Raw genomic sequence first — 12,801 nt, forward strand, 5'->3', positions numbered from 1 at the left:
ACTGGCAACCTGCTACCAATCTCATGCACAGTCTGCATGCAAGGATGCATGAAAACTACGACATTAAAATCTACAACTAGTAGTTCCCACAACTTTTAATCACCTAAATGTAAAAACAGCTTACACATGAATACTATGCATACAGCAGCGCATAACAAATATAAGAAACTTGCTATGAACTTAATTTCTTGTAACAGTAAACTCATTAAGTACAAATAAAATTACATATAAAGTACATGTATAACCTTCAAACTATCAGCGATAAGTATTTCTTCCTGATTAGTTACAGGGTTAGGCCCAGACAATTACTAGTGACAGATCCATAAACTGAAATATCTTAATATTACAATTACTTTCACAATGTTACATACTTGTAAACTATCTCTTCTTTATTATGGACTACACCCTTTTTTTTCCTTCTACACTAGAAGATATAACCCTCTGATAACCCACATTTGTTTTCAATACAGTGTGTTTCTTATAATGACACTAAATTACAAGAAATAAAATACGCAGAGAAAATCTAACTAAACAGCAAAATACAATTCGATGAAAAAAATTAGCTATGACATTGGATCACACTAATAAAAACTGATATTTCTACACTATCCGAATCAAAATTTCTTCTTCTTCCCATTAACAAAATCATTTATGGTACATGAAAGTTACTTGATCAGTAGGAACTAATAACTAAACTAAAGGATATAAAAATGATAGTTATTCAAATAACAGTACTCATATATTTAAAGAAAGAAAATAAAGGTAATTTGTAAAGCGAGAGCAATGTGTCTGAAGAATGTTTAACAAATTACACTGAGTGACTATCAAAGCATTCTTATTTGTTGTCACTGTTTAAACAGAAAACATGCAGAAAGCACATAGTGAGAAACATTACACACACAAAAAAAGCTGCTAATAATATGATTAAGTAAAACACACGAAAATATTAAGTAAAACACACAAAAATATTAAGTAAAACACACAACAATATATAGTGTATTTACAAAATTTCCATAAATATACAGAGTTATTACAAATGATTGAACCGATTTCACAGCTCTACAATAATTTTATTATTTGAGATATTTTCACAATGCTTTGCACACACATGCAAAAACTCAAAGTTTTTTTAGGCATTCACAAATGTTCGATATGTGCCCCTTTAGTGATTCGGCAGACATCAAGCCGATAATCAAGTTCCTCCCACACTCGGTGCAGCATGTCCCCATCAATGAGTTCGAAAGCATTGTTGATGCGAGCTCGCAGTTCTGGCACGTTTCTTGGTAGAGGAGGTTTAAACACTTCACCATTAAGAAAAAATGTTGCTTCATTACTGAAAACAAGTTTCGCACTGAACGCATCCTCTTCCATGAGCTGTTGCAACCGCGCCGAAAATTCAAAGCGTTTGACTTTGTCATCGGGTGTCAGGGCTTGTAGCAATTGTAAACGGTAAGGCTTCTGCTTTAGCCTTCTCTGTATGATTTTCCAAACCGTCGGCTGTGGTACGTTTAGCTCCCTGCTTGCTTTATTTGTCGACTTCCGCGGGCTACACGTGAAATTTGCCCGCACGCGTTCAACCATTTCTTCGCTCACTGCAGGCCGACTCGTTGATTTCCCCTTACAGAGGCATCCAGAAGCTTTAAACTGCGCATACCATCGCCGAATGGAGTTAGCAGTTGGTGGATCTTTGTTGAACTTCGTCCTGAAGTGTCGTTGCACTGTTATGACTGACTCATGTGAGTGCATTTCAAGCACGACATACGCTTTCTCGGCTCCTGTCGCCATTTTGTCTCACTGCACTCTTGAGCGCTCTGGCAGCAGAAACCTGAAGTGCGGCTTCAGCTGAACAAAACTTTATGAGTTTTTCTACGTATCTGTAGTGTGTCGTGACCATATGTCAATGAATGGAGCTACAGTGAATTTATGAAATCGCTTCAATCATTTGTAATAGCCCTGTACAATAATGTAATTACTGGGAAATAAATAAAGACTAAATTCCATTACTTTTGCATTTTAAAGCTCAAGAAATTTTCCTTGATTAGCTTATAAAATGCAGAACATTCCTTATTTGTTACAAGCTAAAGTATGCTTAGTCATTATGTCCATGGCTTACTCAACAAATAATTTAACAGAACAAATTAACACTACAAATATCACATAAAAAAAGAAAAGCCATCAACAGCAAAAAGTGATTATGGTGGTGTATGATCTGCCAAGAATATAATTAGAATATATGAGAAATATCCCAAAGACCTACATAATTTGGAACATAAAGAAATAGTTCATTTTATTCTACACAGCTTTTCAATCTCTGGGTACAAAGACATAATGTGTTATTTCAAGGAACAACTGAGTTGATCTAATGCAAATTAGCAGAAAAGGAAGAAACAGTACACATGGAAAGGTGACTTCAAATATGATCTAATGAAAAATCTGATGATGGCATATGCCACCTGAAGGCGAGTTGATGTACTGAAAATGTTTTAAATGTCATCCACCAAAGACAGCGTAGTGGCACAGCTACCAGAGTGCCATCTGCGTGTATCCTCTAACAGGAAATTCTCACAGACAGAAGGCTCAATTTGGTGAAAACATGTAAAGCACACAGGTAACCATACCACAGAGACACTCTCGTGCTTTCTACAGGCAACTGAGTGAGTTTGAAAGGGGTCAAACTGCAGCCTACCAAGTGGCCGGATGGTTCTTTTGGAGAATTGCCACTGACATTGGACATGCTGCATCAGATGTGCAACAATACTGGTCAGTGGTCACATGAACATTCTCTCACATGCAGACGTGGTTCTGGATGTCCACACAGCACAGATGCCCAGAAGGATCATCGTACTGTAAGGACAGCAGTGGCAGATAGCTATCACAGAAGACATAAGAGGGTTTGTGAGCCAAGACATGTCAACATGAACTTCTGTGAACTGGTTATTAGAAGTAGGAATATGGGAATGCACATCTCTAACCCGTCTACCCTCTCACCACAGCATCAACGTGCATGACTCGACTGGTGCCTTCAGAGGATCACATGGAAGAGGGAATGGCAGGCCCTGGTCTTCAGCGACAAAAGCAGATTCTGCCTGCATGCAGGTGATGGTCGTTAGTGCATATGACGTAGACTTGGTGAACGCTGTCTCTCAGAGTGCATTCATCCAAGACACACTGGCCCCACCCCAGGTCTTAATGTCTGGGGTGTGATAAGCTACAACTCTTGGTGTTTCTGGAGGGGATGCTAACCAGTGCTTGGCACATGCAGAATGTTGTTAGACCTATTGTTTTCCTGTTCTTGCAGCAGGAAGGTGATGTGTTGTTCCAACAGGATAATGCTAGCCCATACTGCCTGTGAAACTCAATGTGCTCTGCAAAATGTGTCCAACTATTTCTTATGATATAAAGTCCATATTTCTCTCAAAACATTTTCTATTACCAGTTATGCTGCTAGTGTTTGTAAACTAATTTTCAGAGAGTCATTTTTATTTACATTGTACAAAGAAAATGAAATTTTCTTCTTTAAATACTTTTCATTCCTTAAAGTCTCAACTTCAGAAAGAATTACGTAATTATGTGAAGACCACATATGGCTGAAAGTTTGTTCACTGTTAAATTTCTGAAACTATGATACGTAAGTTCTGTATCTTGTACACTATCTACCTAGTGGTTTAAATTCCATTCCAACACGCTTAGTATCATATTACTGACTTTTGTCTTCCAGTTGAATTTTGGCGCTGGTGTTCACTCACATGCTGGTCTGTCATTGTATCTACTCAAACCATTTATTTGTCAGGTGATATTCTGCTTTTGAACAGAATACCATTTCAGTTGCAACAAGATTCTCAATTCCTGTATCATTATCTCTTTCTAAATGTAAATCCATTGCACTACGAGTAATTCATGTATCTGTTCTATTATGATACAATTGTCGGCGTTTAGATGACTGTATTAAACATTTAACTGTTTGTTGACTCACCAAGCACAGTTACATTTGAAATAATCTCCCAGTTCAAATGTTGCTACATATTGCCAACAGGATCATACTAATTGTGATGTTTATGTCGCTACCAGCGATGTGGGACAACCTCACAAACAACTGCATGTGAGGCTCTGAAGTATTACTTCTAGAGGCCTCTGAAGAGGTTACAAGGTGACCAGGGTAGCTTCAGTTGCTCCATTCGATTGGAAATAACTCATACTGTATGCTCATATGAGGTTTATCATGTTGTATCTATGTAATAGCTAATGGTGAGGAATAATGCACATTTGGTTAGTCAGATGTACATTGATGGGAACTGTATGATTACACAAGTCCATGGTTTGAAAACAAAGACGATTGTCTGAAACTAGCCACCACAAAGAAATGACTGTTATCATAACTGTGACGGATAATGACTGAAGAAATGGACTATCATCAAAGAAAAAGCATACAACATTCCCACAAGGCCAGCATACTTCAAAGACATGCTGGCAGTGAGCTTAAAGCAAGGAAAAAGGGGAAAAAAATGCTATTTTAATTTTTGCAACCATTTCCCATAAGTACTGCTTATACTGAAACTTCAAAAGAAAATATCTACAAGTAATACATTATATTTTCATGTTTATTCTACCAGGACATGATCTACTTCTATTATTTGAAAGTTTCATTAACTGTGTACCAATTATTGCAAAAAATTTGTAATGAATTTCAATCATTAGCCTAATTACAAAATTAGTTTGACTGCACATCCAATACACATCTATTCTCATTACACAGTTACAGTTTTTCACTGTCTTCTCACACAAAAATCAAGATCACATTCCCAATTACACGGAAATGGAAAAAAATAAAACATGTTTCAGTATGACACAGGTTGAATTGGTTTTCATGATTATGTTAGAAAATATTTTGGCTAACATAACACACTGCTCTTTTCTTGCTCTGTCAGTATCAACCACAGCAAAATATAAGGGGTGATCATCAAAACATTTCTGTTTGAGGATACTGTTGCAGCGTATATGCAACATAGCATAAGTCTGATGTGGATATATAAGCACTGACGTGTAGGCATGAGATTAGTGTGGCATTCGTATCTTTCTGATGTGCATGCAGTAAATGTGGAAACATGAACTATGGCAATGGTATTAGCAAATATGCTGTTATTCTTTCCTTGGCTCAGAGTCCACCTTGATAGCTGAGTGGTCAGCGGACTGTCATACCAAGGGGCCCAGGTTAGGTTCCCGGCTGGGTCGGAGATTTTCTCCACTCAGGGACTGGGTGTTGTATTTTCCTCCTCATCTTCATCTCATTCCCATCAACACACAAGTCACCAAAGTGGCATCAACTCAAAAGACTTGGACCAGGGACTGGTCTACCCATTGGGATGCCCTAGCCACATGACATTTCATTTCATTTCCTCGGCTCTGAATGACAAACACCAGTAGAACTCCATCAGAGACTTAAGAATGTGTATGGGGGCAGCATGTCTATCAAAAACCACCACTGTGAATGGTGCACAGAGGTGCTGGCAACTCATAACAGCGCACATCCCCATATCACAAAAGTCGTACTGCAGAAGTTATGCCCACTCAAATGCAAGACACTCAGCCACTTGCCATACAGTCCTGATCTTTCCCCATGTGATTATCATGCCTTCAGTCCCTTAAAAAAGGCCTTGAAGGGTTGACGATTTCTGCCAGATGAATGATATGCAGCAGGCAGTTACAGACTTCTTCACACAGCAGGACAGGGTGTTTTACAAACAGATATCTTCAACCCAGTGCGTTGGTGGGATGATTGGCTAAATGGTCACAGTCATTTTGCCTGATTAGCATACTGTATCTGAACTGTGCACCCTATGAACAGAAACTTCTTGATCACCTTGATATTACGGAAAATTTGAAGAACCTCCATCTCTCTCTCTCTCTCTCTCTCTCTCTCTCTCTCTCTCTCTCTCTCTCGTAAAGTGTTTATAGAAAAACAAAAATCTGAGTAAAGAAAATAAATTTTACCAAACTGCACTGGAAAGAAGGCCAATGTACTGTACTGGAAAGTTGATAAGAAAAGATTATCAGTTTCAATTATTTGGCATTTACTTTACATACAAATTCTGCAGTAGTTACACAGAGATGAAGAGAGACAGAATAGTCTAGCATGAAGAGCTGCATCAAATCAATCTTCAGTTTGAAGGCAACAACACAAGTTATTACACCAATTATTAACAGTTTTTCCGAACAGCACTTTCATCTTGCAAGTGCCTAGCAGGACACATTACCTTAAAGATCACCTTGAGTGTGTCAAAGGGGCAAGAGAAATCAATGTTGATGTTAGAGCTATTCAACATTAGCTATCAGAGCACAAGCATATACACCACAGATGAGGAGTCTGCTTAAAAAAGGACACAAGATACAGACTTATAACAAAACAGATTACTCTTCATAATAGTAAGAAAATTCATGCCAAGCTGACTAAAGCATGCACGAATTTTCCATGCCAATATAAAGGTCAATAACAATAATCAGATGCAATAATGTCACCATAACACTGGGCAACAGTACCCTGAAAGCATCTAAAACAGGATGTCCAAAAGTATGGCTATGTAGCTGTCTATATTTCCAACAGAAGAGAAGTGTTTACATATTAGTTGTTGCAACGGCTGAAGCTGCTGTAACAGCCACAAAGATTTTGAAACACAGCTGAATCTTCACCTTTCCAGATTTAAAAATAAAAAAAAGCAATTGTTTTACTTAGGAGGAAAAAATACATAAAATCACACTCAATCAAAGATACAGATGTGCAGACACTGACTGGAAGACTAAGTCATTCTAGCCACTATATAAAGAATCAATGGACTAAAGTTCAGACTTAGTTCAGGGCAATACCAAAAATGAGCTACTGGCAACTGACAGGTGCAATTGGAATGAACATGCACATAACCCCCCCTCCCCCCCCCCCCCAACAAAGAGGTGGCAGAGGGGGAGGGGGGAGAGAGGGAGGGGTTATGTGCATGTTCATTCCAATTGCACCTGTCAGTTGCCAGTAGCTCATTTTTGGTATTACCCTGAACTAAGTCTGAACTTTAGTCTCTCTCACGCTGCCAGCAGATAGGCTATAACCTGTCAAATATCCAGTGACATGTAACGTCCTATGTATGTGTGTACTATGTCATTTTGCTTCCACCAAATACAATAACATGCAGTCAGAATCACTACATTTAAGACTTCTGCTCAGCGGGGCCACAGTGGACTACTAGATATGCCATGCATGACACATTTCTTTGCTGTCCTCCAAAGTTCATTCCATATAGGGCCACCATGACACAATGTTTTTCATAACTCTCAAAGATCCCGCCACTGCTCGAGATGCGTGTAAATGAGGTTCAGGGCTAAGTATTATCACCCTTAATATAAAATATCCTTAATGTAAATGGTATACATACTGCCAAAGGACTGCAGCCATGCCACAACATATTATATGTGTATGCAATATAGTGCTTGTTCGTCTATGCCCGCATCTCGTGGTCGTGCGGTAGCGTTCTCGCTTCCCACGCCCGGGTTCCCGGGTTCGATTCCCGGCAGGGTCAGGGATTTTCTCTGCCTCGTGATGGCTGGGTGTTGTGTGCTGTCCTTAGGTTAGTTAGGTTTAAGTAGTTCTAAGTTCTAGGGGACTGATGACCATAGATGTTAAGTCCCATAGTGCTCAGAGCCATTTTTTTGTTCGTCTATGGAAGGCATTACTACAAGCCATGTCAGACAGCATTATGTCTGTATGCAATATAGTGCTTGTTCGTCTATGGAAGGCATTACTACAAGCCATGTCAGACAGCCTCATACACAAAGCTGGGAACCTTTGTGCTACGGCAGAAGACACTATGCTGATAGTCCACAGATTACCATCAAGGAAAGACCACACACAGGAAGTATTCTAATTCTTTATTAAAAAAAGAAATAAAATGAAAAACAGTTACTCAAACACATATATTATCAAATATGAAGACCACCACAATATCATGATGCGAAATTTAAGTCCTCAAGTTATCACATTATGAAGCCCCAGATGGAACAATAAATACTGATCCTGCCACAACTCTTGGGCAACATCTCCAGCTATGATTTGCAAATACAGAGCTCAGCTCTACCACCTACAGCCAGTACAGCATTTGTCATGAACACAATAATTACACTATGTGATCCAAAGTATCCGGACACCCCAAAAAACATACGTTTTTCATATTAGGTGCATTGTGCTCCCATCTACTGCAAGGTACTCCATATCAGCAACCTCAGTAGTCATTAGACATCTTGAGAGAGCAGAATGGGGCATTCTGCGGAACTCATGGGCTTTGAATGTGGTCAGTTGATATGGTGTCATACGTCTGCACTGAGATTTTCACACTCCTAAACATCCCTAGGTCAACTGTTTCTGACGTGATAGTGAAGTGGAAACGTGAAGGGACACGTACAGCACAAAAGCATACGGGCCGACCTCATCTGCTGACTGACAGAGACTGCCAACAGTTGAAGGAGGTCATAATGTGTAATAGGCAGACATCTATCCAGACCATCACACAGGAATTCCAAACTGCATCAGAAGCCACTGCAAGTACTACAACAGTTAGGTGGGAGGTGAGAAAACTTGGGTTTCATGGTCAAACGGCTGCTCATAAGCCACATATCACGCTGGTTAATGCCAAGTGACACCTTGCTTGGTGTAAGGAGCGTAAACATTGGATGATTGAAAAGTGGAAAAACGTTGTGTGGAGTGACGAATCATGGTACACAATGTGGCGGTCCGATGGCAGGGTGTGGATATGGCGAATACCCAGTGAACATCATCTGCCAGCATGTGTAATGCCAACAGTAAAATTTGGAGGTGGTGGTGTTATTGTGTGGTCATGTTTTTCATGGAGGGGGCTTGTACCCCTTGTTGTTTTGCACGGCACTATTACAGCACAGGCTTAAATTGATGTTTTAAGCACCTTCTTGCTTCCAACTGTTGAAGAGCAATTCAGGGATGGCGACTGCATCTTTCAACACAATTGAGCTCCTGTTCATAATGCACGGCCTGTGGTGGAGTGGTTACACGACAATAACATCCCTGCAATGGGCTGGCCTGCACAGAGTCCTGACCTGAATCCTACAGAACACCTTTGGGATGTTTTGGAACGTCGACTTTATGCCGGTCCTCACTGAGTGACATTAATACCTCTCCTCAGTGCAGCACTTCATGAAGAATGGGCTGCCATTCCCCAAGAAACCTTCCAGCACCTGATTGAACGTATGCCTGCGAGAGTGGAACATGTCAAAGGCTAAGGGTGGGCCAACACCATACTGAATTCCATTACTGATGGAGGGTGCCACGAACTTTTAAGTCATTTTCAGCCAGGTGTCAGCATACTTTTGATCATGTAGTGTACCTTCTCACTACACCACCTTTTTGGATCATCACTATGGGCCTGTTGGTGTCTGGACTGCTCTTTGGTTGGTTACTTGTTCCTTAATGGCTAATTATCAATAAAAGGTGTAAAGGTAGCCACTCACCAAATAGCTGATTAGACTACAGGTAACTAGCAAACTAACAAAACACTACTGTCACATGTGACACAACAGGACAGTAGAAAATTATGTAGTTAACTTTTCTGTATGCTTTTACAGTTTCATTCTTAAATCCTTTGCACATTTGTATATTTAAAAGGAGTAGTCCCACATTTTAATCAATTGTGTAGGGTAGATTCTCTCTAGAGCAGTTGTCATTTGTTTTCGGCAACTTGTGACTGTTGCAAACAGCCCTGTTAGGCTCCAGTGGCTGCTTGTGACACATTTGGAGAGCAGCAAGTTATATATTTAGCTTTTTCTGTGGGCTTTTCCAGTTTAATTCTCAAATTAGTAGTAGCAGGATGGACAGGGTGTGCATGTGCTGTGTACAGACTAAGGAGGAGCTGGCTGTAGTTTGTGAACAGATGAATATGGTGCAGGCCAGGGTCAACCATCTGCAGGCTGCTGCCTCAGGGTGTAGCAGTGGCAGAGAGACTGGTGCATCACATGGGACACCACAGGTATTGCTTGTTTCACTCAGAGGTTCTGTTACCAATGCACCTTACAGTGTACGTGAAGTTGAGGATCTGCCTTCACTGCAGGATGAGCGACAGGTTGTAACAAGTTCAAATTGTTTGAAGGTCAAAGTCAATTGGGGGGTCTGGAAGTCTGGCTTTATCCATTCACTCTGTGGGTGGGCAGGCGTCAGCTCCTCCATCAGGGCGCAAACAGGCACACGGGGTGAGGGGTTTACTGGTTATCAAAAGCTCCAATGTTAGGTGCATAGGAAAATAGTGTCCAGGGGCTGGAAAGAAACTGAATATGTGCTTGGTACATCTGCTGGGGAATCTCATCTAAGATGTGGAGGAGGCCCTGCCTACAGCTATTGGGGGTGCAAGGTATAGTCATCTGCAGGTTGTGGCCCGTGTCACCCTAGCCTTGTTGATGGATGCAAGCAGGGTGGTATTATACCCAGAGCTGATCAGGGTCCTTTGGTTTGGAGGTGAGTGGATGGCCTCAACAAGAGGCTCCTTCAATTCTATGATGGTATTGGCTGCAGATTTCTGGATCTGTGTTGTGAGGTTGAGAACTGTAGGATTCTCCTTGGCAGGTCAGGTGTGCACTATACACAGGAAGCATTTGCTCAGATAGTAGAGGGCTGTGAGTGCAAAAATGTTTTTTTTTTTTTTTGAGGCTAAGTGATAGTTTGAGTTTCTCTGATAAACACTCATTAGTTGACATGAAGAGAGCAAAATCATTCTGCAACCAAAGTAAGGGGACTGCAGCTGTCAAATTTTTAACTGTAAATAGCTGAACCATTCGTAACAGAGTTCCTGAATTTACTACCATCCGGGGAAGTTGTCACACTAAAATTACTCTCGGAATTAAGAGCTGGATGAAAGCCGAAGTAGAGGGCTCCGACATACACTTCTGGAAATTGAAATAAGAACACCGTGAGTTCATTGTCCCAGGAAGTGGAAACTTTATTGACACATTCCTGGGGTCAGGTACATCACATGATCACACTGACAGAACCACAGGCACATAGACACAGGCAACAGAGCATGCACAATTTCGGAACTAGTACAGTGTATATCCACCTTTCGCAGCAATGCAGGCTGCTATTCTCCCATGGAGACGATCGTAGAGATGCTGGATGTGGTCCTGTGGAACGGCTTGACATGCCATTTCCACCTGGCGCCTCAGTTGGACCAGCGTTCGTGCTGGACGTGCAGACCGCGTGAGACGACGCTTCATCCAGTCCCAAACATGCTCAATGGGGGACAGATCCGGAGATCTTGCTGGCCAGGGTAGTTGACTTACACCTTCTAGAGCACGTTGGGTGGCACGGGATACATGCGGACGTGCATTGTCCTGTTGGAACACCAAGTTCCCTTGCCGGTCTAGGAATGGTAGAACGATGGGTTCGATGACGGTTTGGATGTACCGTGCACTATTCAGTGTCCCCTCGACGATCACCAGTGGTGTACGGCCAGTGTAGGAGATCGCTCCCCACACCATGATGCCGGGTGTTGGCCCTGTGTGCCTCGGTCGTATGCAGTCCTGATTGTGGCGCTCACCTGCACGGCGCCAAACACGCATACGACCATCATTGGCACCAAGGCAGAAGCGACTCTCATCGCTGAAGACGACACGTCTCCATTCGTCCCTCCATTCACGCCTGTCGCGACACCACTGGAGGCGGGCTGCACGATGTTGGGGCGTGAGCGGAAGACGGCCTAACGGTGTGCGGGACCGTAGCCCAGCTTCATGGAGACGGTTGCGAATGGTCCTCGCCGATACCCCAGGAGCAACAGTGTCCCTAATTTGCTGGGAAGTGGCGGTGCGGTCCCCTACGGCACTGCGTAGGATCCTACGGTCTTGGCGTGCATCCGTGCGTCGCTGCGGTCCGGTCCCAGGTCCACGGGCACGTGCACCTTCCGCCGACCACTGGCGACAACATCGATGTACTGTGGAGACCTCACGCCCCAAGTGTTGAGCAATTCGGCGGTACGTCCACCCGGCCTCCCGCATGCCCACTATACGCCCTCGCTCAAAGTCCGTCAACTGCACATACGGTTCACGTCCACGCTGTCGCGGCATGCTACCAGTGTTAAAGACTGCGATGGAGCTCCGTATGCAACGGCAAACTGGCTGACACTGACGGCGGCGGTGCACAAATGCTGCGCAGCTAGCGCCATTCGACGGCCAACACCGCGGTTCCTGGTGTGTCCGCTGTGCCGTGCGTGTGATCATTGCTTGTACAGCCCTCTCGCAGTGTCCGGAGCAAGTATGGTGGGTCTGACACACCGGTGTCAATGTGTTCTTTTTTCCATTTCCAGGAGTGTATTTAATGAAGCATGGAATGTACATCTGAAAGACAGGTTAGACATCATAGGAGGGGAAATGTTAACTGCAGTCAACAAGAAAAAAATGTATCTATTGCTTTGAAATTGAGGCTAACTGTGAAATTATTTGGACACGAGTAATTGGCCTAGGTGAACTCAAGTTAATCAATGGATGTTTATACTGGTTATCCGATTCCACCATAACAGTTGTAGAATCATCAAAGAAAGTGCTCAATAGTGCAGAAATACTTTGATTATGTAATACTAGTTGGAGGCAACTTTACTCTGTTGAGTATAAACTGGGACATCTATTGATTCATTGCAGGTGGTAGAGACAGTCAGTTTTGTGAACACATTTTCCGAAAAGTGTCTTGAGCAGCTGGTTCAACAACCAACATGAAATGTGGGCTGAAAATAGGCCTGACTTGATGACAAGTGTCAT

General features: G+C 42.2%; 1 protein-coding gene across 3 annotated transcripts in view; it reads right to left on the minus strand.

The window, feature by feature from the left end:
• LOC124556827 (extended synaptotagmin-2-B) overlaps window positions 1–12,801 on the minus strand; it is a 193,944-nt gene that overhangs the window by 54,109 nt on the left and 127,034 nt on the right. The gene's annotated exons all lie outside the window — the stretch shown is intronic.

Source organism: Schistocerca americana, chromosome X (assembly GCF_021461395.2).
Source record: "Schistocerca americana isolate TAMUIC-IGC-003095 chromosome X, iqSchAmer2.1, whole genome shotgun sequence".
NCBI lineage: Eukaryota > Metazoa > Arthropoda > Insecta > Orthoptera > Acrididae > Schistocerca > Schistocerca americana.